Genomic DNA, 6336 nt, shown 5'->3' on the forward strand with positions numbered 1-6336 from the left:
GGTGCCCCCGTGTCCTGCCCCTTGTCCCCCAGCGCCAGCCCGGGGGCTGATGTACCTCCAGGACCGTGTACGCAGCTTTGGAGCCATTGAGCAGATGGGAGGCAGAGCGCTTCAGGCTGATGGCAAGGGTTGAGTTTACATTGTAGAACCTCCTATCTGGACAAATACGGGGCAGGTTTTGTCTGGGGCTGGGTCAGCAGCATCGGCACAAAACTCACGGGTGCTTTACTTTACAGGGTCATTGCGGATGTGTTTGTGTTTTCCCGAACAGCACGATGCAATGCAAACCGGCCAAGAGCCTCCTGTGAGCCACACAGCCTTCAGAGGGAGAAAAACATCCAGCCGGGCAGCCGTGCCCTGCTCTGCCCGCAGCCCCCAGGCTTACAGGAGATGTGGTGTCCAGGCAGAAGTGCCCCCCAGGCAGGTTACCTGCCCCGCACTGTGGCTATGGGGCCCTCTGAGGCCAGTCCCCCCCGCTATCATTACACCAGTGACTGGGGCAAGTCCCTTCCTGCTGGGTTGGGTTTCCTCATCTGGAAGCAGAAACACCCAGACCACATGGGGTCCCCTGGAGAAAGCTCCTGCGGTGCACAAATACAGCCAGGATGAACCCCTCCATAGCTGCTCTGCATGGGGCTGCAGCCACGGGGGTGAGAGCTGCTGGTCCCCAGGGGCTGCGGCGGGGACACGTGCCACCCTGCGAGGGGCCGGGGCTGCTACCCAAGGCCTCAATGAAGGCTGGTGCCGTTTTCTTGGCAGCGCAGCGGCATCATGCCGGGCTGTTGGGAGGCATCTCCATCAGCGTCACGGCTGTCAGGTATCGGCCCAGGAGCACTAACCTCTCCTGAGCATCTCCAGACACAGACTCTTCCTGGCTGACAGCATTGCGGGGGTGATGGACGCATACTTGGCAGGAGCCTCGCGCTGCCCTCGGCGGTGCTGCCTCAGCCAGCGCTGTGGTGGGGACACCGGGATGCCACCCCTGTCCCCTGCCACCCCCCGGGCGTCTGCCCTGGGGCCACCACCTGGGGCACCCCCACGGGCATAGCCCTGTGGCTCAAAACCCTTAATCCAGTGGTTAACAGCTGCACGTGAGTCCCAGCCCCCGTGGGATGTGCCGGGGCAAGTGCTAAAGCCAGGGGAAACCCCGCACCGCCCTGCAGGCAGCCCTCCCGGTGCTCGGCACCGGGGCACAGGAGAGGACATGTGGGGACCTACGCTGGAGAGGGCTCCCAGCGTGCTGGAGGGAGGGACACCAGCCCTGGGGGTTGCTCCTGATGGGGTGAACAAACCCTGAGGGCCGGGGTGGTAATGTCACTGCCACCGTGCGGCTCTGACGCCTGCTTGGACCTCTGACCACAAGCACCACTTTAACGTGCAATTAAAGGTGCAGAAAGTGGAGGAAAGCTGGTAAAATGCTTGGAGTGTTCCCCTCCATCGAGGCTACGGAGGGCTGTCGGTGGGGAGAGGAAGGCATCCGACAGCCCTGTTAGATGTCAGTGAGACAGCGCTGCTAGCAGAGGTGGTGGGAAGCTCCGGGGAAGGAAGGCGGCTCGGATCCTGCGCAGGGGTGACTGGGTGAGCCGGGAAGGGTCAGCGCCCCAGCCGCGGTGCGGAGCCTGCCACGCTGCTCGCTGCCAGGCTGCCCGCCTTGGCCATCCCCTGGCCCAGCAACAGGCACGCCTGCCCGGCGATTCGGGGCTGACAGGTCACTGGCACCAAGCAGGGCTGAGGAGGAGACACAGCTGGCATGGGCAGGCAAGCCGCTCCCCAAAAAGGGAAGGTGCGACAGGCGAGCAAGAGGACGTAAAGCAGAGAAGGGATGAAGAAGTGACAGGTACCTGACCCAAGTGCTGCTGCAGCAGCCAAGATGGTGGAGGGGTAGATGGTAGCCAGCCCCCGTGGGAACCCCCGTCTTTCAGCCCTCCCTTGACATCTCTTCTCTTGCCTTTCCAAAGGCTTTGAGGGGTGCAATGATCAGAATGGTCCTTGCACTCATTTTTAAGAGTTAGCTCCCAGGTGTCATCAGTAGGTTTCAGAGTTTCCAGGCTTTTTCTTCCTACCCCTGAGCTGCTCAGGTGGACTCTGACCAACAGCTGGAGTTGTACAGAGACGGGATCAAACATCAGCAGAGGAAAACCATGCTGTACAGGCACACCGCATGGCCTCCAGTGCCAGTATCGGCATCCCACGTTGAGCACCATGTTTCATGCGCTCAGCTCCTGAAGAAAGCAGGCAGTGTGTTTGGTGCAAACTCCATCGCCATGGGTGGGCTGGTAGCCCTCAATACAAGCCAAACCACAGCGGACGTGCCCCTTAGTGGCACAGACCCCTCCCCATTTGGCCATCACCACCAAATGCAACCAGGGTCTCCCAATCCAGACAGAATCACGCCGGGACAGGAGAGGGATAAGGACAAGTTGCTCATCCAGAATGACGCCGGCTTTAAGGGCACCCCCCCGATGCACAGCACAACTGCACCCAACACATCGTTTAATAGAGCTGTGGAGAGACTACAAGCTACGCGGTGGTCGGCTAGCCGAAGCCTTACAGTGCCACACGGCATTGCCATCCTGTTGCGGACATCGCACGTGTGTTTTACAACCAGCTGCCAGCTGTTGGAGCACATCTGGGAGAATGGCAGCAGGAAGAGCTCCCCTCTCCCGGGGGAGAGGATCGCGCCCGCATCTCCAGGGGAAGCAGCACTTGAGCAGCAATGAAGCGATCCTGCCTTTCCCATCGCCCCCCTCAGCCCCCGCCGCTGCAGCAGAGGGTGAGGGCAATGGCATTTATTTTATTTTTCGCAGCCCTCAAGAAAAAGAGGATTTCGGAGGGATTTGAGCACAGCTCCCTAAATAGCTCCTTAGAATTAAGAGGTTTCATGGGGGATTATTTCGAGCAGCTGCCCGTGGCGGGAGGGAGAGGCTGGGCGGTGCTGGGGGGGTGAGGGGGCAGAGAAAAGGCAGGAGCACTGTAGGTGAGCACAGGGGAGCGGGATCCCCTTCTGAACTGCAGCGTGGGGGAGAGAGGAGCATCCCACCCCCCGGCCATGCACATAGCCTCTCTGCTGGGTGAGCCGAAAGGAATGAGGAGCAGAGCGGTGGCCAGCAGAAGTGACGCACCGTGGGAACAGCATAAAAGCGGTTCTTGCAGAGGAATCACTGGCACCGAGCGCGGCCCGTGCCTTTCAGCCGGTATCCGAAGCCTGACGTCAAAAAGTCAACACGCAGATATGGCTGCTTCGCTGGACCTGCACATAGTGGCATTTCTGAGGCGTGGGGTGAGCTCAGGGGGCTGTCCCCATCCCTGCCTTCTCACTAGACGGGAAGCCTGCGTGCGATGGAGGTGGGAAAGCTCTTCTAGCGCTAAGGATGGGATGAGTTTGAAATGCTGGAGAAGGGGATCAGTCAATCAGACAGAGCTTGACTAAGGGCAAATTCCTCCCTGCAAGGCTACGAATGCCAGACTTTGCAGATCCAAACATTCATGGTGGAAATAAAATAGTGCAAAAACAGGAAAGGCCACAAAATCTTTCAGAACAGGCATGGCTCTGCAGAGACTGGTGGAATATGGGTTGAAATGCCTCTTCTAGGACTACCAAGAGATAGCGCTGCTTGGCACAGCACTTTCTGGTGCAAAGAGGAAGAGGAGATAGCTGGGACTTCATTATAATATTGATATTGGGATGGAAATTGGTTCCTAGGGACCGGATCCTGCAAAAAGCTGGGCTCCTCCATGGGGTCCTGAGCTCCCGCTTTCAGCAGGCAGAAGGGTTGAGCGTGCGCACAGCGAGCGGCTGAGCCACAGGCACGCAGGAATAAGTAATAAGGCTGGAAGGCGAGCGCATGAGAGAGGCAGGGAAGTGAGGCTGGTAATTAATAAGAGAGAGAGAGAAATGAGGAAAGAATAGAAAGGAGAAGAGAAAGGAGGGAGAGCTGTAATTTGACAGTAGTTGAAGCAAAAAAGCAGGAAGAAGCAAGCTGAGGTAGGTAATTTCCATCGGACAGATGATAGTGGGGAGGAAGAGAGGCAAGAGAATGAAAAGGAGCAGGGCAGGAGGGAGAGCAAAGGAGAAGGTCACAGGCAGGAAACGGAGCAAACGGTTAAATCTCATCAAATAGTGTTATTACGAGCAGCCTATGTGCAGGGTAGCCCCTGCTGCTACACCTGGAGTGATGTTCTGCACCTGCCACATGCAAGGCCACAAGTCAGAGAGATGCTGGGACTAAAATCCCAGCAAAAAGGAATTGGAGATTTAGGGATTTCCTCAGCCACCAGGGAAGGGACTTTGTTTTCTGGACCCTTCCTTCTTCACTCCCCTGGAGGAACAACCTGGATGGTACAACCCTTTGAACAGCCCTCCCAGCAACCGAGCTCTTTGGCCAAGAGTTTCAAAAATGACCACTGGCACTGATTTGTTCTATCTCAGACCTGAGCTGCCCCAATAAAGCTGGAAAAATTGGGGTCTTCCATGGTTTTAAGGCCTCGCTCAAGCATTGACTCCTTTGCCCATCACCCGCCTGCGCAACCCTCAGGCTGCGTTTAAGGGGAGGGAGGTTACGTGACCTGAATGCACAGGCAAAAGTAGGTTTCTAGTAAAGGTCATTACTGCAAAGATCAGAGGTTAACATCTGCTTTCAACACAGATGTCCCTCTCAAAGGACATACATGTATATAACGAGTGATTTCCTTTATCCCCCAGTTTATAAGTGAAAGTGGAATAGAAAATTTCGGCTATACTAGCGCTTGCAATTACGGGACAAGGAAAGATGACACGTCTCTGACCGGCTGAGATTAATTGTGATGAACTATGATTGCAGCTTTCAGTGTCTGGCTTTCAGCTTTACAAGATCAAGCCTGTAAATTCAGCGTTTCCTCATGTCTATTTAACAGCTGTGATTTTTTTGATGTAAACACCCTAATGATTAGATGTGGGACACAGGGCGTGATCTCAGCTCCTGGTGTTGGAGACTGCAAACCATGCGCTCCAGGCCTGGCAGCCACAACTGCTAACAGCCAGGACACAGCACGTACCGTGTACAAACACAAATTGGTTACACATCTAAAGCAATGTTAATCGAGATGCTTTGGTGAGTTGGCAGGGGACCCGACCCCAAAGGTGACCACTTCAGCTTTAATCAGCAGACGACTTCTTTCCTCTTTACGCTACCGATCCTCAGGCTGGGAGTCCAGCAGAAGAGCAGGCTGGCCCCGTGCACCGGCTGGCCCCAGGGATGGGCAGCACGAGGCCAGCCTGCATCGTGGCACAGCTCCACAGCGTGCGTGGGACGTACCTTTCCTCAGATGCTCATTTATGAATTCATTGACTCTGAGCTGAGCCTGGGAGCGCGAGCCGGCGGGAAGGCAGGCCAGCAGACTTGGCAATGGTGCCAAGGGAGGGGACAGATTAATTTGCACTGAGCCATGCCGTGTGTGCACACGTACGACGGGTGCTCATCAAATGCTCTGAGCACACGGGTATCTCTGCATGGGGTCATTGGGAGGCTGTCACAAACGGGAGCATCGCTGTCACACCTGCACATGGTGCTGTGATGAGACACCTCCATTCTCGAGGCTTTATAAACCAGAAATACGCTGCTGCTTTAGGACTGCTCTGAAACACTTCTCAGCCTTCTCCGAGGTGTTATACGCTCCTCCAGCATCATCTACAACAGCTCACGGCCCCCCCGTGCTGTGTGTGCTGGGAGTCAGGATGTGCCAGCGCCAGCGGCCGGCTGTACAGACACTTCCCAAGAGAAGTCAGCACTGGTTCACGGGGGTGGGTTTAAGCCTGGTGGCTACGTCCTACCAGCTCCCCCAGGAGCTCCTGCCTTCCGCTGTCTGGGATTTAGGTGTTGCCACTTCCCGAAAAAGGTATAAGCTAAACCACCCATGGGCACTATGCTGCATCTTACCGCTTCCCACCTGGGGACGCAGCCAGGGCGGGTATTTGGCAGGAGCTCCCTTGTTCCAGCTGGGGGGGAGATTTGCACCGTGCCGGAAAGTCTCCCCGTGACACAGCAGACCTCTTGCCTCCACACAAAGCTGACGGCGGCAGAGCGTGGTCAGCGTAGGAGGCTGGGACAGCCTCTAGCAAAGAGCCCTCCCCTTACCCTCTTAACTGCATTTTAGGGTCAGGGAGAGGCTACTGCACACAGCTGCAGAGGGCAGGGCGCTCCAGAAGAAAAAGGCTGCCGACTCTGCTGGGCTCTGGCTCACAGTGCCAGCCCCGATGGATGCGGTGATAACGGCTGGAGACTGTGCAGGGCTGAAACGCGGCACCTGTGAGCAGCACACACTGTCCTGATGCCCTTTTCCAGTTTTGGGGTGATGTCC

Source organism: Mycteria americana, chromosome 1, assembly GCF_035582795.1.
Source record: "Mycteria americana isolate JAX WOST 10 ecotype Jacksonville Zoo and Gardens chromosome 1, USCA_MyAme_1.0, whole genome shotgun sequence".
NCBI classification, from domain to species: Eukaryota; Metazoa; Chordata; class Aves; order Ciconiiformes; family Ciconiidae; genus Mycteria; species Mycteria americana.